The sequence below is a fragment of the Narcine bancroftii genome, chromosome 9, assembly GCF_036971445.1.
Source record: "Narcine bancroftii isolate sNarBan1 chromosome 9, sNarBan1.hap1, whole genome shotgun sequence".
NCBI lineage: Eukaryota > Metazoa > Chordata > Chondrichthyes > Torpediniformes > Narcinidae > Narcine > Narcine bancroftii.
In genome coordinates this window covers 67665913-67689934 of record NC_091477.1, presented here as the reverse complement: position 1 = coordinate 67689934, position 24022 = coordinate 67665913, and the positions used below count along the sequence as shown (strand labels likewise).

At 44.2% G+C, this 24022-nt stretch overlaps 1 protein-coding gene and 1 long non-coding RNA gene across 5 annotated transcripts in view; one reads left to right on the top strand and one right to left on the bottom strand.

Moving 5' to 3' along the window:
• LOC138742229 (glypican-5-like) overlaps positions 1-24022 on the bottom strand; it is a 641419-nt gene that overhangs the window by 514896 nt on the left and 102501 nt on the right. The gene's annotated exons all lie outside the window — the stretch shown is intronic.
• The window catches only part of LOC138742230 (uncharacterized), a 30125-nt gene continuing 9494 nt past the window's right edge, over positions 3392-24022 (top strand). Inside the window, exon 1 of one of the 2 annotated variants that reach the window (XR_011344006.1) lies at positions 3392-3457. This is a non-coding gene — a long non-coding RNA (uncharacterized lncRNA). Of the gene's footprint in view, positions 3458-17983; positions 18294-24022 lie in introns of those variants that run through there. The other variant, XR_011344007.1, reaches the window with a different exon arrangement.

Below are 24022 nucleotides of genomic sequence, written 5' to 3'. Positions count from 1 at the left end.
TGGTGGCTACAGAGAACTAAACCTTTCATAACAATGCCACCTTGTAAAGTTTGTCATAGATTCTCAGAGTTTACTTGTAATGTTTACGAATCGAATCTGACCTGCTTCAACGTTCTTGTTTCTAAAAAATAAACACAATTCCCATCAATTCAAAAAGGTTTGTGCCTCAGTTAAGTTTATTATAAATTGTATGAAAGAATTGCTGTGTAAAGAGAAATGTGCAGATTCACATGATGAGAACTGTTATTCATGGAGAGGGGAAAACAAGCCCAAAATTATTGGGCTGACTTGTGCTTTACATACACATAATGCACAAAATGTGCACGCAAACAAATAAAAGAGATACTCCATAATCAAGACACATGCATGCAAGAACACGTTATTATGAAGACAACTGAAAAGGAACACACACACACTCAGGACAAAGTGCATTCAAAGACATCATTTCACATGTATACAAGAAGAGGCATTCTGATGACATACCAAACCTGAGGAGTTTAGTGAGGTTTGGGATGTCTTCAGAAACCCTGGCCAATTTCTACAAGGTGCAGTGGTCGATGGATCACGGTCTGATATGGGAACATCAATACCCTTGGGCATAAAGCCCTCCAAAAGGTAGTGGACACAGCCCAGGCCATCACAGGCAAATCCCTCCCCACCATCGTGAACATCTACAGGGAACGCGGCTGTCGGAGAGCAGCTGCAACCATCAAGGATCCACACCACCTAGCACCCACTGAGTTCTCGCTGCTACCATCACCAAAGAGGTATTGGTGTCATAAGACTCACACTACCAGGTTTGGGAACAGCTGCTACCCCTCCATCATCAGACTCCTCAACCATAAACTCAATCAGGGACTCATTTAAGGACTCTTACTTGTGCACTTTATTGATTTTCTTTGCTCTCCCTGTATTGCAACATCAGTTTTTTTGCATTCGTTATCTGTTTAGAGTCGTTTGATGGTTTACATGTTCATGCTGTGTGCAGTTAATTTTTGATAATTAGTGGTAATTCTGCAGTGCTCACAGGGAAAAAAAAAATCTCAGGGTTGTATGTAATGTCATGTATATACTCTGGCAATAAATTTGAAATCTGAAGAAAACAAAGCTACTGCTCTCAAATATACATTGTGAAGTATCAATTGTGAAATTTTAAAATAATCAATTTTATTTTGTTGGAGTTGATGGATTCCATGGTACATGGAAGGTGGGGTATGGAGGGTGATGGTCCAGATAAATGGGACGAGTTCATTGCAGACTAGATGGGCTGAAGGGCCTGTAGTATCTATACCTTTGTAGGAATGATTGGAGTCATTGAATTGGTTGACTACAGGAAGCTCCAGCTTGAATGAATCGACAACCTGAGCGTAAGTGTTCGGAGAAGCAGTCACCCAATCTGCATTTGGTCTCTCCAATGTGGAGGCGTGATTCTCTAAATTCCCTTTTCAAAACTGGGTTTTTGATGTGATGGATTAGTTTCAAATTTGCACATAGTGTGGCACAGCCGGCGTAGCGGTTAGCCCAACGCCGTTACAGCGCCATTGATTGGGACCAGGGCTTGAATCCTGAGATATCTGTAAGGAGTTTACACATTCTCCCCGTGTCCACGTGGGCTTTCCCCGGGAGCTCCGGTTCCTCCCACCGTTCGAAACGTACCAGGTGTGTTCGTTAATTGGGTGTAATTGGGCGGTATGGATTCATGGGCTGAAATGGCTATTTAAAAAAAAATTTAAATAATTGCAGCAAGCAGATCCAAGCAAGACTAATCTGGAAATGTTGCTTCCACTCCTAATACCAGTACCCCTTATCTTAAAGAGTGAAGGGTGAGGAGAATCTGCAGAATGAAACCTAAAAGCATTGAAGTTCCATTCACTGCCATTAACCAGAGATCCAGGGGATGGGTCCTATTCCTCTTGATCATGTTTCAGTAAAGTGCCTCACACTTGCACTCAATTTACAGAAATTGAAAGGAATCAACGTCTTTCCCTTTATTCTTGCTCCACAGAATAGCGTATTATAATTAGCTGCAGTTTAATACTGAACAAGAAGATTTATCCCTGCTTCAACTTCAGGACAAAAGGAATGTCAATATTCCTTTGGGATTCATGACATGTGGATTATACATATACTCTATGTATAATGAAAAGGAGGAGAGAGAGGGAGGGAGAGGATGGAAGGGGGGGTGGGAGAGGGTGATAGGGAGGGGAGAGAGGTGGAGAGGGGAATAAGGAAGGGGGGAGAGAGGGGGAGAGGGAGGGGGAGAGAGGTTGGGATAGGGAGGGGAGAGAGGTGGAGAGGGGAATATGGAAGAGGAGAGAGGGGGGAGAAGGGGGATAGTGAGGGGGAGAGGGAGAGGGGGGTGAGGGATAAGGAAGAGGAGGAGAGAGAGAGAGGGGGATAGAGGGAGGGAGAGAAAGGGGTGGGGGAGAGAAAGGGGAAGAGAGAGGAAGAGAGGGGGATAGGGAAGGGGAGAGAGGGGGAGAATGGGGAGAGGGAGAGAGGGGATGGGAGAGAGGAGTTGAGGGATAAGGGGGGAGAGAGGGGGATAGAGGGAGGGATAGAAAGGAGAGAGGTAGAGAAAGGGGAAGAGAGGAGGAGAGGGGATAGGAAAGGGGAGGGGAGAGGGGGGAGGGGGTACAGGGAAGTGGAAAGAGGGGGATAGAGAGGGAGAGAAAGGGATAAGGAGGGAAGAGGGAGTGGGTAGAAATTGGAGAGGGGTGGGAAGGAAAGGAAGAGGGGGTGGGAAAGGTGTAAAGGGGGTAGGAATGAATGGGTAGAAATTGAGAGAGTATGAAGGAATGGGGGGGGGGGGGGACAAGGGAGTAAAAAGACCAAGGAAGGATAACTAGATTTTTTTTAAATTTAGATGTACAGCATGGTAACAGGCCCTCCAGCCCATAAGCCCGTGCCCTCCCAAATACACCAATTAACCTACAACCACCGTACATTTTTTGGAGGGAGAGAGGAAACTCCTCTGATCCAAAACTGGGTCACTGGCACTTTAATAACATTCTGATAACTGCTATGCTAATCAGGCTGCCTGGAAGGGGGAGAGAAGGGAAGAAGGAAGGTGATGATGGGGGAGGTTGGGTAATCGAGGTGGGGGGGGAGTGGTGTGGGAATGAAGGAAGGAGAGGGGGAGATATATACCCAAAGAGTGAATAATAGAGTTAATGAGAAGCTGTGAACTATTCACAGAATGTTCATCAGGTGCCCTTTGTGAAGTAGCAATCAGGACAAATCCTTGTCTGATTCTGTCCCCTACCTGACCCGGATCTTGAGAACAAATGTCGTGCTGGCATGAGGACCTGTAGCTCAACTCCCATAGAAAATTGAAGGCAACTCTCTCTGCCCTCTCTCCCTGTACTGTCACTCTTTTGTCAATATAACACATCACTGGACATGAGGCAACTCCATAATGATTACCATTGTCAAGGCAAGAAAAGAACAAGCCATGGTGGGTACAAGGATCACAAATTCTAAACCTCTTACATTATTTTCCTGGTTGCTGAGTCTGTGAAATGTGTGAGAGAAATATAAGGTCATTCTCTCTTAAGAATGGTGAATTCAAACCTTCAACAAAGGATGGCGAAAACTTAAAAATGTGAACGTTTATCCAGAAAAAGAATTTAGAAAAAGAAACTTGGCTTCTAACTGAGTGTGTAAAACTAATCAGCCATCTGTTGCACAGCATAAACCCAATGACATGAACTCTGTCAAATCCAATCAGCACTGATTAACCAGATTAAACTCGAGATCAATGTTAGGTCAGCATGTTTGGCGCAATGCTGTTACAACGCCAGCGATCGGGGCCGGGGTACGAATCCTCCTCTGTCTGTAAGGAGTTTGGATGTTCTCCCCGTGTCTGTGTGGGTTTTCTCCAGGGGCTCTGGTTTTCTCCCACTGTTCAAAAACGTACCAGTGTGTAGTTTAATGGGGTGTAAATTGGGTGGCACGGACATGTAGGGGCTGAATTGGCTGGTTACAGTGTTGTATTTTTTAAAAAGAAACCTTATTGGCTTGTGTTGATGGGTTGGAAGTGAAGATTCTCTCTCTATTGCTGTTAAATGCAAGATTTACTTTAATCCTCTCCAATTATTCTTTTTAGATGTGACTTTGAATAGCTCTAGTGTGATGTTCACTGGTCAGACAGTTTTATGAGACATCAATTAACACTGCACTGGCAAGTTTGCCTAGAGCAGTACCTGCCAACTTGTAACCTTTATCAGTCAGTCCAGCTACATTTCTACTAACAACAGTCCTGCATGTTGAATGGAAACCAGTGAAGGGCTTGGACAATCTTTTCCACAATATGTGTAATCAAAATAAGTTCTCTGCTGAATATTTCCAGATATTGTAGCGTCACCGCTAACAAACTTGGAGTCATTTGAACTGTGGTTCTCACCCACATTGAATGAATCTAAAGTCACAATGAACATTCCTTACCTGAAATGTTCACTGGCCCTGCTTAAAACCCTCTTGTAATAGAGGCCAACCTGCCATTTACTATCCTCATTGTCTGCTACATCTGCAGTCCAATGACTGATGCATCATGACACCAAGGTCTGGTTGCACCTCCCCCATCCCAATTCCATACCATCTGATAATAATCTGCCTTCCTGTTCTTGCCACCAAAGTGGAGAACCTCACATCTATCAACATGATACTGCATCTGCTATGTATTTGCCACTCTCCTAAGCTGTCCCAGTCACCGTGTGGCTTCTTGGAATCATCCTCACAACTCACACTCCCGTCAGCTTAGAAGAGGATAGATTGAGGTTAACTATATGCAGCTCCATTGAATGGTGTAATGACAATAGCCTTACACTCAATGTCAGCAAAACCAAGGAGATGATTGTGGACTTCAAGAAGAAGTCAGGGAAGAACAAACCAGTCCTCATTGAGGGCTCAATAGTCAAGAACTGCAAATTCCTGGGTGTCCACATCTCCAAGGATCTGTTCTGGAGCCTTCATGTTGATCCAATTACAAAGAAGGCTTGCCAGCGCTGATACTTTGTGAGGTGTTTGAGGAGATTCAATATGTCACCTGTCTTCTACAGGTGCATCGTAGAGAGGATTCTGGCTGGTTGCATCATTGCCTGGTATGGAGACACCAACTCTCACAACAAGAATAAACTCCAGAGGGTTGTTAACTCGGCCTGAGACACCACAGGCATCAGACTTCACTCCATCAGGGATGTCTACATGAGGTGGTGTCTTAAAAAACAGTCTCTTTCCTCAAAGACTTCCATCACCCAGGCCAGGCCCTCTTCACTCTGCTACCATTGGAAAAAGAGTACAGGAGTCTGAAGACAAGCACTCAGCGGCACAAGGACAGCTTCTTCCCCACTGCCATCAGATTCCTGAATGATCAATGAACCAAAGACACGGAGTTATTTTTTGTTCACCATTATTGTTATTGTTTATATAGTAATGTTGTAAGATGGTTATAATATGAGTGTTTCCACTATTTTGCTGCCATGAAACACCACATTTCAGGACAATAAATCCTCATTCTGATTCGGATTCTGATGAATGTATAAATGTTGCTGAGGAATACAGAGGACATGTCAAATTTCCTAAAGCTTCTGAGGTACATCGATGTGGTTGGACCAAGTCAAGCCAAGCTTATTGTCATCTGAATGTACAAGCACAACCTGATGAAACAGTGTTTTAGTGTCCTCAGTGCAAAAGATGCAGCCACAAAGCCGGACATAACTCACATACAGATAAACTATGCAGGACAAGTATTTTATCTATACAAATAAATAAATAAATAGATTGGCACAAGAATGGGTCAGTAAGCTTGCAAATGATACAAAGGTTGGAGGAGTTGTGGATGGAGCTGAATATTGTAGGTTACAAAATGATATAGACAGGATGCAGAGTTGAACGGAAAAGTGGTAGATGGAGTTCAATCCGGATAAGTGTGAGGTGATGCATTTTGGAATGTCAAACCATAAGGCTGAGTCCAGGGTTAATAGTCAGATACTTAAACAGTGTGGATGAACAGAGGAACCTTGGGGTCCAAATCCGTACATCCCTCAAAGTCACCACACAGGTTGATAGGGTAGTTAAGAAGGCCTTGGGATGCTGGACTTCATTTAATAGGGGGATTGAGTTCAAAAATTGAGAGGTAATTTTGCAACTCTACAAATCTTTGGTGTGTCATGCCACAAAGTACATCATGAGTATAAATGACAAGTGGTCACTTCTGGGAGAGTATTGTGTTCCATTCTTGTCTCCTCATTATAGAAAGGATGTGGAAGCTGTGGAGTGGATGCAGAGGAGATTTACCAGGATGTTTCTTGGATTGAAAAATATGTCTATGAGGCAAGGTTAGCAGAGCTGGGACTTTTCTCTTTGGAATGAAAAAGGATGAGAGGAGACTTAATAGAGGTCTACAAGATTCTGAAAGGCATAAACAATGAGGGCAGCCAGCACATTTTTTCCTGGGGTGAGGAATAGCAAGCATCAGGGGACATCTGTACAAAGTAAAAGGAGGGAATTTTAAGGTAGATATCAGGGGTATGTTTATTACATAGAGAGTTGTGGGTGCCTGGAATGCCTTGCTGGGGATGGTGCTGGAGGCTGAAACATTGGGTGTATTTAAGAAACTCTTAGACAGGTGCATGGATGGAAGAAAAATTGTGGATTATGAGATAGGAAGGCTTTTTTTTGGTAGGAATATATCGATCAGCACAATATTGAGGGCTGAAGGGCCTGTACTGTGCTGTAAATAAAAAGGAAAAAAGGAGAAAAAGGTGATAAGAAAAAAGAAAAAGGAAAAAAAAATTTAAAAAGTAAAAATTTAGAGTTGGCACCTCTTCTTCCACAGCCCCCAAAACCCCTTCCCTATCTATCTATAGTAGGAATTCCCCACCCAATCCAAAAGATCTTTCCCCATCTACACACTCTTAAGATGGGTCCTATAACAAGTGTAATGTTAAACTCTAATAAATCTTCAATCAGATTTTAGTGCCTAATCCTAGCCAACATCTCTTTGTCTTGTACTGTAGTGTATAAAGACTGTAATTAGGTTACTATGTTGCCCAGGAGAGAATTATTCCCCCAACATATATTCTGTACTAATGGCTGTAATAGTTTCATTTTATTATCTCGACAAATGCCCCACACACCATGGAAAGGCTTTGTTAAAGCCATTTTTATAGATTATCATAAACTGTACATGCCAATTTTCTGAAACCAATTACTACTTTCTTGCAATAACTCATTTCAATCACAAAGGCGCATGGCTGACTGGAAGATTTAATCTGTTTTTTTTCCTCTTCTCCTGATACACTAACATTTTACATGCCAGAGTTGTCATCCACTTGTCTTTCGGCCTTCATACTGGGAGCATCCACCAGCCATTCCATCCAGGACAGAACCCAACCGAAGAGCATTACACCTTTTCTTCCCTAACCTGGTATAACCTCGTACTCTGGTCAAATACAGAGCATCCATAAGACAGAATACACCTCCTGATTAAATTCTTTCACATTTAAAGTGTGGTCAGATGAGGGAAAACAGCAAATACACAACTACAGAAACACTAAATGCACCATGCTATTGGTAGGTGATTGGCTATAATGTTAATGCAGTTTGTACACAATCCCAGTGCTGTGTCTCCATGTGGTATCCTATATGTTTAGTGTGTTCGTGGATTTGTATGAGAAAGATGGATGGGGTTGTGCCTCAGGCCCCACGATGTTTCTACTTTCATGGATGTAAGAGGAAGCCAAGCTAAGCACCCTATACTATCTCCCCTTTACAACCATATAATAATTACAGCACAGAACCAGGCCAGTTCAGCCTTTCTCGTCCATGCCAAACACTTTCTCCCACCTAGTCCCATTGACTGTCACCCAGTCCTTCCATATAACCTTCCCTATACCTATCCAACTTTTATTTAAATAATAAAATCAAGCCTGCCACCATTCACCACCATTCACCACCCTCTGAGTGAAGAAATTCCCCCTCATGTTTCCCCTATACTCTTCCCCCTTCAACCTCAATTCATGTCCTCTTGTTTAAATCTCCCCCACTCTCAATGGAAAAAAGCCTATCCACATTTACTCTATCTGTTCCCCTCATAATTTAAAATACCACTATAAAAATCACCCCTCAGTCTTCTACGCTCCAGGGAATAAAGTCCTAACCTGTTTACCCTTTCCCTATAACTCAAACGCTGAAATCCAGGCAACATTCTTGCAATATTCCTATTCAGATCTTCTTGACTGTTCCAGCTCAGCTGCAAACTGCAACCTGATGCATTAATTGGAAAGAGAACTGATACTTATCTAAATTATTTCAATGGGTTCAACCAGTAATCCACTCAGAATTTCAGGGGCTCAGTTCCAACCACAGAAAAGTCCCCACATATTTCAGGGTGCCTCTGAGTGACAGCTGAACTGTTGGAGGTCCTGGCTTTCAGCTGAGACTGAAGCAATTGTACTGCTGACGAGATTATTCCTGATATCCTGGCGCTTATTGATCCTTCACAATAAAAAAAGATACAAAACATTAGTGGTTATTTTCAGTGCTTTGTCAGTACAGGGAACGTGTCCATTGTCTGCCAAGTTCACGAAGTTATACCAGTGACGACACAAAATGTTTTTCCACGGATATAAAATGCCTCAAGGCATCCCAAGGTTCTGAACGGAGATATAAAAATGGCAGTAAATAAATCAAAGTGATGTGTATGCTCCAGGGTACAAATTTTCAAGCAGACAATAAATAACCAGACAAAGAAGAATGGGCCTGACTAGAGGTTGCAGAAGGAGAATTTAGAATTAAAAAGCTGAATGGAGCAAGCTGGAGTCTGGGTGAAGTGTGATGGATGGTTCCGATCTTTCAGCACCTGAGCTTGCTCCCGGTAACTCCTGCATGCAACATGTGGTCTACAACTTCAACTGTGTCATGCCACAAAGTACATCATGAGTATAAATGACAAGTGGTCACTTCTGGGAGAGTTAGCATCATTCCCTCATTGTATCCTCTTCCTGCTCTGAGATTTTCTTGCAACCATTTCCTGTTTTTCCTGGGATCCACATTGCCATTACGATCTCACCAAGTGCACAATGTGCATCCAGAGAGATTTTCCCACATGTGGGTCTGAATCTCAGACGGTGTTCTTCACGTGCAGAGACACAGCTTTCACTGAGGCCAATGCATCGCTTTGAGCTTCAGTCAACAGGTGGCCCTTGAAGTCACAGGCCATATGCCACACAACTCTGCAAAACAAAGCTCAGGTGAACTGAAGCTATCTGCAAAACCAAACACCACACCTCCAATAGCCATTTTCCTCAAAAGCCAGAGGAAACATCAAAGAAAAGTGGCTCCATGTTCATTAAAAGTGAGCGGGAACATAAATCAAGGTATTTAACCAAAGAGGTGCCACTGAGAAAATCATTCCTCATTGATCTCAGGAAGTAGCCTTCAAGGGGTCATATCCCATGAGAACAGCACTCTTTCAGTCACTGGGGAATGCCGCCGGAGAAAGCTGCCATGTTCCAGCTTCAGGTCACAACTTCCATGCAAAGAACACATGGAGGAGGTTGAAGCAAGGAAGCAAAAAAAAAACCTCACAGTTGCCAGTGATTCATGACTCTCCTCCAATTACACCAACATTTTTGGACTCCTTTTTGCTGAAAGTCATACATCCTTCCCGGGGCAATTTCCAAAACCATGATGATCAACAATTGAAGCTTTCCAAATGTCTGTGGAGAGTTTTCCCTGAGCCATATATTAACAGAGGGTTCCCAACATGACCCCAAGCCAAGTTTTCTGAGGGCTTTTCCAAGGCTGACTTCAGTCCTTAGTGTTGTGCATGCACTCATATTGGACAATACAAGTTCTTGTACAAAGTTTACAGAGTCTTTCACCTTGCTTCCCCTAAAACACATCTGCATATAGGCGTGCAACTTTCAGCCGGTGTCAGCCACCAAATACACAGAGGATGTGTTCTGGGATGCCTATGTCACTGGAGTCCGATCAGACTACGTGCACCAGAGACTACATGAGCAGAGTAAGTTGGGCTTAAAGGGAGTGAAATTGCTGGAGATCATCCTCCAAAATATGGAGGCTTGCTTGGCAAATAGCACATGGGCTCCATGGCCCACAGGGGTACTGCCACCTTGGGACGCAGCAAACCAGCAGACTGCTACCACATCCAGCTAGTGAGCCCAACATAGCCACGGTCTCCCATGAGCAGCTGCTTCTGTGGCCAACCAAAGCACCCCGGCAAAAGATGCGACGTGCTCAAAGTGCAGGAAGAAGGGATGATATAGGTATGCCGATCACAGCCACCTTTCAGCCCCAGCGCCGCATGCGCAGCATGGGGGTCAGCATCTTGGATACCGTCTTCTTCCAGGGATGATCACGCCATGACACGGGGCTGCCATCTTGTACGCCACCATTATGCTCCCAGACTACGAGTTAGTACAAGCCAGACCGCGAATTGATGCTGGACTCTATGATACTGGATCAAAACAGCCCACATAGTGGGAACATAGAGAGTTTTATCCACCCCGATATGATCCAGCGTTCCTCCCTTAAAGCAAGGCCAGTAAATGATAAAGTCTCTCCAGCCACAAAATCCCACTCAGCTGAGATCCGCAGCTGGCCGTGACACTGGCCATGCAGGGTACGACCATCAGTGCTGCTGGGGTTGAGCTTCCAGTTCCACCTCAGAAGTGTTACAATGTAGTATGATGGCCCTCTCCCCCCTTCCCCCACAGTTTGTAAGCTGGCTGCCCTCACCTCTGACTGTACTCTCCTCCCCCCTCCAACCCCACTGGCCGAGCCAACACACGGCCTCCCCACCCTCTGCATCATTCCCTCATCACTGTTTGCCAACCTCACCCCTGACTGTAAGCCAGTCGCCACAAAAAGCAGGGGATACAGTGAAACGGGACAGAGCATCCATTAAAGCTGAGGTGCAGCAGCTCGCTAGTGCCAGACCATGGAGAGCTCAAGTAGTGGTGGTTAAGAGAGGGGAAAAACACTGAATGGTGATTCATTACAGCCAGACCATCAACCGCTATACACAGCTGGATGCGTACCGTTGCCGCCCCCCCCACCCCCCAACTCCCCACATACCAGATATGGTTGATCAAATTACCCAATATCATGTGTTCTCCACGATAGACCTAAAATCAGCCTATCACCAGCTCTCCATCTGTCCAGAGGACTGCCAGTACACCACTTTTGAGGCAGATGGCCATCTCTTCCTCAGGATCTCCTCCAGTGTTACCAACAGAGTCTTCATCTTCCAGCTGGACATGGACCAGATGGTGGATCAAAGTGACCTGCGTGGCTCCTTCCCCTACCTGGATAATGTCACGATCTGCGGCCACGACCTGCAAGATCATGACACCAACCTCTAGAAATTCCTCACGACTGCCAAGCGCCTCAATCTAACCTACATCAGGCATTAATGTGCTTTCCTCACTTTCCACCTAGCTGTATTGTGGAGAACGGAGGCATTGGCCCCCACCCTGACTGCATGTGCCTCTTGCTAGAACTCCCCCTCCTCCCAGTCTCAAAGCCCCTGGGGTTCTTCTCCTATTAAGCCCAGTGGATTTACACAGACAAAGCCCACCCCTCATTTTCTCACTGAGAGATCCCCAGACAACTTCCTGGCGCATAAAAGAGAACATCACCAGGGCTGTGACACACGGTGGATGAATCTGCCCCATTCCAAGTGGAGAGTGACATGTTCAATTTCGCCTTGGCCATCACCCTTAACCAGGCAGGCCAACCCGTGACCCCTCCAGGGCCCTGAAATCCGACACTCCTCAATCGAGAAAGAGGCTCAGGCAATAGTTGAGGCAGTGCTGCACAGGAGGCATTACCTGGCTGGCAGTCGTTTTTCCCTGCTCACGGACCAACAGGCTGTGGCATTCATGTTTAACAACAAACAGTGGGGTAAGATACAGAACAACAAGATTCTGAGGTGGAGGATCAAACTCTCCATCTATAACTATGACATCTTATACCGGCCGGGGAACCTCAACAAGCCCCTGTCCCGAGGAACATGTGCCAATGCACAGAAAGACCATCTCAAAACCCTCCAAAATGACCTCTGCCCCTCCAGAGTCACGAGATTTTTCCATTTCATTACATCTCGGAATCTACCGTACTCCATCAGGGAGGTCAGACTAGGGACTGCCCGGTCTGTGCAGAATGCAAATCGCAATTCTACCAACCAGACAGGGTACACCTGGTAAAGGCCACACGGTCTTTTGAATGCCTGAACATGGACTTCAAGTGGCCCCTCCCCTCCACAACGTGTATATCCTTATGGTCATCGATGAGTACTTATGTTTCCCCTTTGCCATCCCGTGTTCAGACATGACCTCCACCATAGTCATCAGAGCACAATGCAACATTTTTACCCTGTTTGGGTACCCGTCGCATATCCACAGCGACCGGGGATCCTCGTTCGTGAGTGACGAGCTGTGCCAATACCGTATCAGCACCAGCAGGACTACCGGCTATAGCCCATAAGGGAATGGCCAGGTGGAGAGAGAGAACACCACCATGGGAAAGGCCATCCTCCTCATCCAGGAGCGGGCTACTGGTCTCTCACTGGCAGGAAGTTCTGCCTAAAGCACACCATGCAATCAGGTCAGTTCTACATACCACCACCAATGCAACTCCTCATGTAAGAATTTTCTTCTTCCCCAGGAAATCAACATCGGGGTCAACCCTGCCATCCTGGTTGACATCCCCAGGGCTGGTCCTGCTATGCAAGCACACAATGGGCCATAAAACTGACCCACTGCTCGAAAGGGTCCAGCTCCTCTATTCGAACCCCCAATAAGCATATGTGTCCTACCTGGATGGGTGTGAGGACATTGTCTCCATACGGGACCTTGTAGGGGAGTTTGATGACCAAACAGCACCTTCCCCTCCCACGGACACACCCTACCTACCATGGGACCCTAGCTCCGTTCAAGCCACCATGCACCCAACAAGTCAGCGTAATGCTGGAGGTCCAGGACTCAGCAGTTGTCCCAGAATCAGCCTAGTGACCAAAACTAGGCCACTGGACAGACTTAACCTGTAAGAACCTCTGCCCCACTTCACCCCGCTGGACAAAATTTAAAAAAAAACAAGGGGGGGAATGTTAATTACTCATTTATCTGGCTCCGCTCCCTTGCTGTGACTGTAGCCATGGCTCAACACACTTGACCCGGTATAAAGGCTTAAATGTCGTAACCCCTCCCCCAAAAGCCTGGGTCACACCATGGGATACACTTCAAGTTTATTGTGAAAGAAAGCCTGTTGTTCTGTAACTCCAGTCTATTGATAGTGCGCTTCAAAGTAGACACCTCCAACTCATTCATCCTTTCCTGGTGGAAAAAACTTTGCCTTTCCAATCCCGCCCCGTTCATCTTCTTCAAGCATTTCCTTTTTGCCTGTACTGTATTTCTTTTAACAAAGAAGGCGACACAAATCATAGCTTTTGAATGCTGTTGAGCTGAACTCTCTGAGCGTTCCCCTTCCACCATTTGTTACTCAGATGACAGGTCCTTGTGTGCCTGCGGCTGGAACTCTCCTTTTCAAAGTCAAATGTTGATCATGACCACGTCTTGGGATTCATCTTGTCGAAGGTGAGGGGACATTAAAGATGGCGCAGTCATGAACAGTTTGTCCTCTGCTCAAGATGGTTTTAAAAGTCAGGCTCTTGCTTTGCCTAATTATGCTGCTGTTTTATACTCAAAAGAACGCAGTGGTATGTGGGCTTACGAATGAAAACTCTGCAACAATCCTTAAAATACAGAGAGACAACAAAGTAGAGTACGCGATACTGTACCCAGCCACCCTAAAAATCATGCTACCGAGAGGGGAGAGGAAACATGTTAAGGAGCCATGGAGTCACTATGTTTAACACCCGGATTACCAGGAAATGTGTAAGCCTGCAAGAATACAGGTTGGATGCAACCCCTGAAGGAACCATGGACGGAATTCATGAGAAACTATGGAACAAAGGGCAGTCATTACAGTCTTATAATTATTGACTCACTAAAACAAGGAAGATAATTGAAGCTATTGTGTACATAGTTGTCAAGGTTCTGATAAAGTTTTATAATGATCGGAGGGATTGGAGGGCTGAACATTTTTCCTTGTATTTTTTTTAAATGTATAAACAGGAAAATAATTGGAGCTTGAGGCAGAAGAGGCTATGCAAGGCTGCAGTGCAGACCGGGCTAGGGAGAAAATGGTATACGAGGAGACTCGAAATAGGAGGGAAGATAGCGCAGGAGCAGAGAGGAGAGGCGTCAAAACAGAGGATAGGAATATTTTGAATGTTTCGCTTGTTAACTTTATATATATTGGATTTTTTAAAGGTTTATTTTATTTTATCTGGGTTTGTCTCGGGGGAGGGGGGGATTTTGTCTTTTTCATGTTTATTTTTATTTTCCTTTTTCCATTTGTGGTTGGTGTGGACGTTGGCATGGAGAGACCATGAACGACAGAAAGGCATGAAGAGGGCACTATTCAAGACAAACAAACTGTGACGGTGAAAAGATCAGATATAGAAACACAAATGAATAAGACTATCAAATTTATTAGTATCAATGTGAATGGTTTAAACAGCCCCATGAAGAGGGTCTTGGGTCACTTAAAAAAATTGAGAACAGATAGAATATTCTTGCAGGAAATGCACTTAACTAAAGGGAACATGATAAATTTAAAAGGGACTGGGTGGGGCAGGTGTTCTCTTCCTCCTTCAGCTCTAAGTCTAGGGGTAGCCATTTTAATACACAAAAGGGTCCCGGTGGTGGTGAGTGGTGGAGCTACAGACGCAGCCAGGAGATTTGTAATGGTACACTACCAGTTATATTTGGAACGATGGATTCTGCTAAATCTCTATGCACCAAACTTCAATGGTGAGGAGTTTATGCACAATGCTTTTCTAAGGGGCTGCAGAAAGTAAACAGAACATATCAATTGGAGGAGATCTAAATTGTCTGGACCCTATTCTCAATAAGACATTGATGGCAAAAACCACTCTGGCCTTTATGAAATAATTAAATTTGATAGACATATGGAGACAAAGAAACCCGCAAGCTAGGGACTACTCCCTTTACTCAAAGCCCCATGACTCTCATACCAGAATTGATTATTTTCTGATGTCTGCCCGGTCAAAAGGCAGAGTGCCTGTTGGAATATTTAGCAAGGCTAGTATCAGGCCTCTCATTGTTGACCTTGAAAATAACAATGCCAGAAAAACAGGCAAATATTTATAGGTGGCACCTTAATGCTATGCTGTTGAAAAACCTGGACTTTCATACTTTTATACGGGGTCAATTTGGTCTGTTTTGTGAAACAAATTGCCCCTCAGCTAATAATGTTTTTTTTTAATCTGGGACACACTAAAGGCCTACCTAAAGGGGCAAATAATTTCGTATAGCAAAAGTATTAAAAAAAAACACCTGTCTGAGGTGGAGACATTGGAACAGGAGATCACAAAACTGGAAAAAGAATATCAAAACCTGGGATTGAATGAGAAATATCAGGAATTGGCAAATAAAAAACTTAAATACAAGACTCTGTAAACATACAGAGTATGCTTGCGATTCAAGCAATGATATCATGAACTAGGTAAAAAAACACATAAAATTTTGGCATGACAACTGAGAGAAGAGGAAACTTCAAGAACGATTAAAGCAGTTCAGTTGGGGCCGGACTCAGTAACATACAATCCAAGAGAAATAAATGACACTTTAAAAACTTATTATGAGAAATTGTATAAATCTGAGGCACTTGGGTGCAAATGGGAGAGAGGTCGGTGAAGGGATAATACAAATGGGATGCCAAATTAATTGCAAAAAAAACCAGATAACATCATACTGAAAAATCTGATTAAAATCTGACATGAGATCAATGAGTGTATTGGAAATAAAGCGGAAATATTGCCAAAGGTGCCACTGACTCTTATTGAATTGATGCCCATGAACATCAGTAATAAAATCCTGAAGATTTGGCATTAGCAGGGGATCCGATATATTGAGGACAGCTACAAGGGTAAATATGATTTGTCTTATGGGACCTTTCACTGTTTCCTCCAGTTTAGATCATTTCTAAGGAATAGGTGGGGCCCTACAATGACTTAGTGAGGTTGAAGGGTTGCTTTGACTGGGAAACGCACCCAAACTTATATCAAGAATGTACTTGGTACTCCAAGGTATTAGTCCCAAACAGGGACTACACACATCAAGAGAGAGATGGGAGTCAGACCTGGGCATGTTGGATGGACTGGTGTAGAGACAGTGTGACAACAGTGATCAACTCTAGATACTGACTGGTCCAATACAACTTTCTGCACCAGCTCTACCTCACACGGCAAAAGATTCACAAGGCAAAACCAGAGGTGCTTCAGGTGTGGAGTGGAGTGGGGAACACTTGTTCATGTACCCTGGCCCTATGCAAATGTAGCCCCATTTTGGCAGGATTTAATCAACATACGAACAGAATAATGAAGGTAATCTTCCCGCCAGACCCAACATTGTATCTGCTGGGGAACCTTATGGAGTAAGCTACAAATTATCTCAATTCCAAATTCAATTTGTATTTATTTCTTTGTCCATAGCAAAAAAAAATGCATAGTGGTGACCTAGAAGTCTGACTCCCCTCTTCTTATCAGTAAGTGGATTGCCGAGATGCACAGCTGTATTCCCATGGAAACAATAATCGTAGAAACCGACACACCTTTGTTAAAATATGGTAGCCATATCTGATGTACGTGTGAGCACAGCTGTAGCCACACCCCGACAAAAAGACTTACAGAGATCTACCAATAGATGGATTAATGAAAGTAATGATCTGTGGCTCCGTGGCTCCATGGATACTTACTGAGAATGCCGGCACCACATCCAGACTCTCCTTTTTTATTTCTTTATCTCTTTTTTTCTCCCTTTCTTTTCATTTTCTCTGTCTTTCCCTCATTTTTGGGGGGGGGGGGGGATCGGAGAGGGGAGAAACACCACATGTATGTAGATTGTTGGTAGATGTTGATATATTCTCTCGAAGTCAGTGATGTTATCTCCTTGTTTATTGATGGAAAATGAAAAATGAAATATATAAAATATTACGATGTTTAAACTGAAAGTCCACTACGCACTATCCACATCTGTACTGGGGGTTCAGGAGCCTGATGGCGGGGGGGTGGGGGTGGGGGGGGGGAAGCTGTTTCCCACTCTGGATGTAAGGGCCTGAGTGCTTTGGTATCTCCTGCTGGATAGAAGACAGAACAGTTTACATGCTGGATGTGTTGAGACTTTCACAATGTTCTTTGCTTTCCGCCTGCATTGAGTATAGTAAATGTCCTTCATGCTAGGAAGAGGTTCCCCAATCATCTTTTCCGCTGACTTCACTATCCTCTGCAGGCTCTTACGTTCTGGGGTGGTACAGCTACCAAACCAGGCAGTGATGCAATTGCACAGGATGCTCTCAATACATCCTCTGATCAGAGTGGGAAAAGAGCACAGGAATTGCGAACTTGGTGAGTGGAAATTATAATCATCACTTCATGAACCAAGAACTGAATCACAGGGATAGTCAAATGGTCAGTAAATTGCTGGCATTTTACTGTATTGACCTGTTAAGTGGTTTGGGATGGCACTGATTAAGGTGAGAACTTCTCCCATAATCCCAGATAATATCAATCCTTTCATGCCATTAAAAACATAGTTGTCGTGCTGTTTTTCTCAGTTATTGTTTGTAGAAATTAGCTGTGCACAACTTTTGCAAATTTAACAATTGCTGGGCTTCACGGCAGTTCGTGGGACCAGATGTGTTGGTGAGCAACCCTGGGGCACCTAGTAAATACAAGCTTTGTTGAGTCATGAAGCTGGGAGGTCCCAGGGTCATGGTGCAGTTCGTGGACTGAGATGATTGGGTTGCATTAGCTGGGGAACTCTGGCTGACACACCATCTCTCTCACCCTGCAGTTTACTGAAGGGCAGCTCTATCCCTGCTGGGACAGCAAAGTGCCTCGGGTAATGAGTCAGCAGACCTGTTGAAACGGGAACCGGTGTGAACAGGATTACACCCAACCTCAATCCCTTGCATAGATGAGGAGCCCGACAATAGTCAATTATTGACTCACAAAGGGACATCTCACAAACGTCCCCTGGGATAACGGCGCAGATAAAATCAGCACCTCTGAAAGGGAAGATGTGGAGCACAGCAAATGGAGTTGCTGCCTCACAGTGGCAGTGGTCCAAGTTGAATCCTGACTTCCGGTGTTGTCGATGTAGAGTTTTAACACCCTCCCTGTGAGTGTCTAAATTTCTGCTGGGTGCACTTTTCCTCCCACGTCTCAAGGACGAGTGGGTTAGTAGGTTAATTGGCCATTGTAAAACGCGCCTGGCACAGATGAATGGTAGGATTAGTGCAAATGGGTGTTTGATGGTCAGCACAAACTTGTTGGGCTGTGTGATTCTGTAGGGTGGAGCAGTCTGATAATGAGGCTGTTACCCAGTGGGTGTAGAATGCAAATGTGCTGATGGAAACTCAGCAGGTCACACAAATTCGGTAGGAAGTAAAGGCTAACCAACGTTTTGGGCCTGAGCCCTTCCTTAGGAATGTGGAAAAACAGGTGGGGGGGGGGGGGGGTGATGAGACAGGAGGGAGGAAGGGACAGGGGCAGGTGTATAGATAAGTGATCCAAGGTGAATACAAGTGAAAAAGCTGAGAAGAGATGGGCAGGAGTTAAAGGCAAGGAAAGAGATGGGAGCTGGAGGAAAGAGAGAAACTTAGGGGAGGGGATAAACTGAAATTGGAGAAGTCAATATTAATGCCATCTACGTGAAGGCTTCAGAGACAAAATATTTGGAATTGTTCATCCAATTTGAGGGTGGCCAAGGTTTGACAATGCATGAGACTATTGATAGACCTGTTGGTGAGGGAATGGGAGTTCCTTGTTGTTGCAGCAGAGTGAAGGAACGCAATAAAACACTCTGCCTACTGTCTCACCGATGTGGAGGAGGCCACAATGGGACCACCAGATGCAATGGGTGACCACTGCAGATTCACACGTGATGAATTGTTTCATTTGGAAGGACTGTTTGAGGCCCACAAATGGTGTTGAGGGAGGAGGGGTAGGCACAACTGTTGCATTTCTTACAGTCGGTCACAGTGGTAGGTACCAAGGGAGCAATTATTGGGAAAGGATGAGTGGTCGAGGGAGTTGGGGAAGGAGAGGTCCCTGTGGAAGTTGGAGAGGGGAAGATGTGTCTGGTGGTGGGATAACATGGTAGGTGGCTGAAATTACGGAGGATGATACGTTGGATGCTGAGGCTAATGGATCATAGGTGAGGACCAGGAAATCCTGTCCTTGTTGGGGGAGGGGGAGACCGGGCAGGAAATGGAGGACATGTGAGTGAAGGCTGAGTTAATGCAGTTGGACTTTCACTTATACCTAGCGAGATTACTTTCTGGAATATTTCCATAAACAAGCATCTCAACAGCTAACAGTAAAACAAGTGCAAATTTGTTCCATTGTTTGACTGGCCTCAAAAGGGCCAATAAATATTTACATGTAGCACATTCTATCACTGTGTATCCAAGGAACACACACAGAGTTAATTTCACTCTAACACCAGTCTGTAAATTAAAGACACAATCTATTGTCCATGCCTGACCCTATTAGGTTAATGGGGAGTTCTCTTTGGGAGAGGGAAAAGTTTAAAGTTTGTTTTTATAAACTCATGGCAGAACTTGTTTGTTTGGATTCATTCTAAGTTTCAACCAAAGAGCAGACGTCAGAATGAACAGAGGTGCCTACTTTGGAAATTAACAGTCTTTTACTAGTTTCATTTCCTTTTAACAACTCAGCTCTAGCTCACGTACTTCAAAGATGCAAGCACCAATGATATGGGCATTGTCAAACCAGAAGCAAGGACCAAATCCAGTGTCAGAGATCATTCCTGAAATGCTGGGGAGAAGCGGGTGAATCAGTGTTCTTATCAGCAGGTTGATGCCAGACCAAGGCAAGTCAGAGAAGATGAACAGCCGGCAATTGGTAGCCACGATAATGAACATTAATTACCTCTGCATTCAACAGTGCACATATGTGGATCAGAAAATATAGTGCAAAATAACCAGATATTCACACCTCTCTTTCCTGGAGTTCAACTCTAAACACAATGATACAAATTTCTGACAGGATGGGTGAAGGTACCTCAACGGCCCAGATCCCAAAGAACAAACCCTTATTTCTTACCCTTGGTTATTGCCTCACAATCAAATACAGTCAAGACGTTTAAGTGGCAGTAAACAGAATGAATACAGGGACTCCATAGGAAATAGTACACTTGCATTCCCAAAAATCATTTGGTTAGCAATCTCATTATTACTTCTTGTGAGTGATGATGGCATTGGGGGTAATATATTAGCATTTACAAAACTTTGGATCATGAACAAAATCAAGTTGGCAAGCTGGCTATTGTGATCAGTGCTGGAACTTCAATCGATTGGAATCTTACATACACGAAGATGCGTTGTGGCCCAATCTAATGTAAAAGTAGATGGAAATCAACATGTGAAGAGGACACAATAAGTCTACAATGGTTCAGTGCATGAGGAAAAGCAAGAATATAATGTGGGAAAATGCAAGGTGATCCACTAGGGTGAGAAGAAAGGAGAGTGTTTAGGAGAGAGCTAAATGCTGACATTCATCACCTGATCACATGACAATGGCAGAAGCTATCTTGATTGGCAGCTTGCTTATTCATGGCTGTGGTATTATGCCATGATTGGCTGCTGCCGGCTGAACGATCCTACCTATAATGCTTTGCATGGTCCCCATTTCACTCTGCCCCTCAATCAGTCAATGAGGTTGACGGCTGTTTATAGTTAATAAAAGCCGATCAGTTTCACAACTTCAGTCTTTTGTGATTATTGATGGGCATCAATGACAATGAACCTCAAATATAAAAACACATGATACATTATATTGTGTGCTTCCCCACCCCCCCCCCCCCCACCCCAGTTATCATTCAATATATTTGGCACCAAAATATATTCACAGGTACTGCCTGAACACAGGAAGAGAACACCCAAGGTCAAAATTCAGGTGGGAATTGTCTCGTTTCCTTTTCATTAAACAGTACAGAACAGAAAATTTACGACCAAATGACAGCAAGCCTACGAGGCAGTATCAGAGTAGCATTTTTTTCTGGTATACAAGGTCTCGTGAGCAGATCACCTCCCTCTGCAGGTATATATATGTAGCAACTGCAAACTGAGCCACACTCATGGGAACTAATAGGCGGGAATGCTGAGCAATGATAAATGTGACCATTGGGCAGAGACTGAATAGATGTTCTGTGCTGTGTGAAGGAGACACATTCCATGCATTTGTAAACCTTCTGTACAGAAGCTCAAGATCAGATTCATTTCAGAAGGGAGATGCAAGAGTGGATATGGTTCTACAGTTTACCATTTTAATTTTTGTACTCTCTCTGAAAGCAGACCTTCATCACAGCAACACATGAAATGTGCCTTTGCTCAATTCCGCAAGCAAAGACAAGAACCCTGCGGTGGGTGTGATTGGATGGCCACTCACGGCAGGAATGAATGTTGAAAGGCATGGACAGAGTAGATGTAGAAAGGTTGTTTCCCACGGTGGGAGGGTCATGGACAAGAGGAAACAACTTGAAGAATGAAGGGCATCTGCTTAGAACAGAGATATGGAGAAATGTCTTTAGCCAGAGGGTGCTGAATCCATGGAATTTATTGCCACAGGCGATTGTGGAGACCAAGTCATGGGGTATATTAACGGCAGAGATAAGTAGTTTCTTGATTTTTCAGGGTATCAAAAGGTTACAGGAGGAAACCCAGGGAGTGGGGCTGAGTGGGACAATGGATCAGCTCATGATTAAATGGCAGGACAGTTTCAATGGACATTTTACTCCTTTATCTTATGGATTCCAATAATTTGATAAACAAACTGGCTTGATGTAGCTCTTCTAATTATCTTAAATAATGATTCAAAATGAGCAGTCCTTTCATTTTCTGCCATAAACAATGTAGCAAGAGACAAAAAATAGGGTCAAAACATCTCTAATCTAAAAACCATCCAACACAAATGGGGATGGAGGGATATCAAACAAGTACAAGCAGCAAAGTTTTTGTTTGATTTGGACATATGGGCCAAAGGGGGCTTATTCCTCTGGCATGCATTTGGAATCACTTCCATGTGGTTATTTACAAACTAGAACCCAACAGTCACTAATAAAATCAGGAAGAAAGTCAAATTTGAAGAGAAAGGAGAGTGATATCAGAGGGCACAATGGAAAATCAATAATCAACTTCGTGGATTGAAATGGAGTTAAAAAAAATAGACTTGATTGGAACACAAACCAACAGATGAAATGTTGTAGACACTGGGAATCTAAATGCAAACAGAAATTGCTCTAAGTATTTATTACATTTATAGAGAGAGAAACAATGTTCCAGTCTTGATGAAGGATCCCAACTGAAAACGTTGGGCAACCATTTCTATCCCTGGATCCTCTCTGACCAGCTGAGCTACTCCAGCGATTCATTATCCGTTCAAGATTGCAGCATCTGCAGCCTTTGGCTTTCTGTTTCTCTTCTAGTTTGATGATCGTGCACAAACTGAAAGGTTTGCGTCCCCCTTTCGTGATGCTTCCCAAATATTTCCAGCATTTCCTGTCTTTGCACAAGACGGACAGTTGAATGGCCAACTCCATAGTGTTTTGCCATGTAAAAGGGGGTGCATGGAGTATTGGGGGAGAAAAAAAGCTGCGTGGATAATTGCAAAGCAGTGCTGGCTTATATTACCCAGAACACCTTGCTTCTTGTTGCATGTGGAATCATACAGTAGGTGGCAGAAATGACAGAGGAGGATATGTTGGATGCGGAGGCTGGTAAGATGGTGGGTGAGGACAAGGGGAAGGGGTCATACAGTGAAAAGCCTTGCTTTGCATGTTATCCAGGCAAGTCAATCCATACTTAAGAACAGCAGGTGGTGCAAAATAAAACCGAAAAGTGTGGAAACAAAGGCATATTGCATAAATGTGCTGGATGAAGTTACACCTGCAATTGGCCAGCACTTTTGTTATTTATGCTTAAATTTAAACTTTTTACATTTAGACATGGAGCACAGTAACAGGTCATTTCCACCCACGGGCCCGTGCCGCCCAATTGACCTACAGCCTCCAGTACATTTTGAATGGTGGGTGGCCGGAACCCCCCCCCCCGGAGAAAATCCACACAGGCACGGGGAGGATGTACAAACTCCTTAATGGCAGCACGGGATGCGAACCCCAGTCCTGATCACTGGTGCTGTAACAGTGTTGAGCTAACTACTTCTCCAACCATGCCCCACCTTTCATTCCTCCCAATAACTTCACATCGTAAGACACTTTCCAATTCAACAAAAGAGGTTCAGCCCTTGCTCCTGAACTTTCCCCTCCTCCTCCTTCTTCATGGAAGGCGCTCACAACGGCCTGTCTAGGTGAAGCAGTAATCAGCATGCACTCCCTGCATTCTCCATTTGGTATTCACAATATGGATGCTCAATACTGAAGAAACCAAACGTAGTTTGTCTGTTTACTTTGTGGTGTAAAGTGCTCTTGCACTGTTTAACTGTATTTTTCTCTCATCCCTGCACATGGTTTTTATTACATTAGAGCCTTCATTCTTTGACATAGTACAACATTAAATACTGCACTTTTGTTTCACTACCTGCTCTATTTGTGTCTGGGTTGACTTGCCTGGATAGCATGCAAAATAAAGCTTTTCATTGCATCTTGCTACATGTGACAATAGCAAGCTCAATCAATCCTCAGATGATGTGGAGCTTCAGGCTGCCAGTCACTTTCATTGATTATTCCACTCCTCCCTTTCCTGTGGGCAGGAGACTTGATATCAAATTCTACAAACATAGGCATCTCACTGCAGTAGGAAAGGCGATTTCTGTCCTTCAAAATTTCAGCTCAATTTTCCTTGTTCTACTGGCTTTCTAGGCATGTCT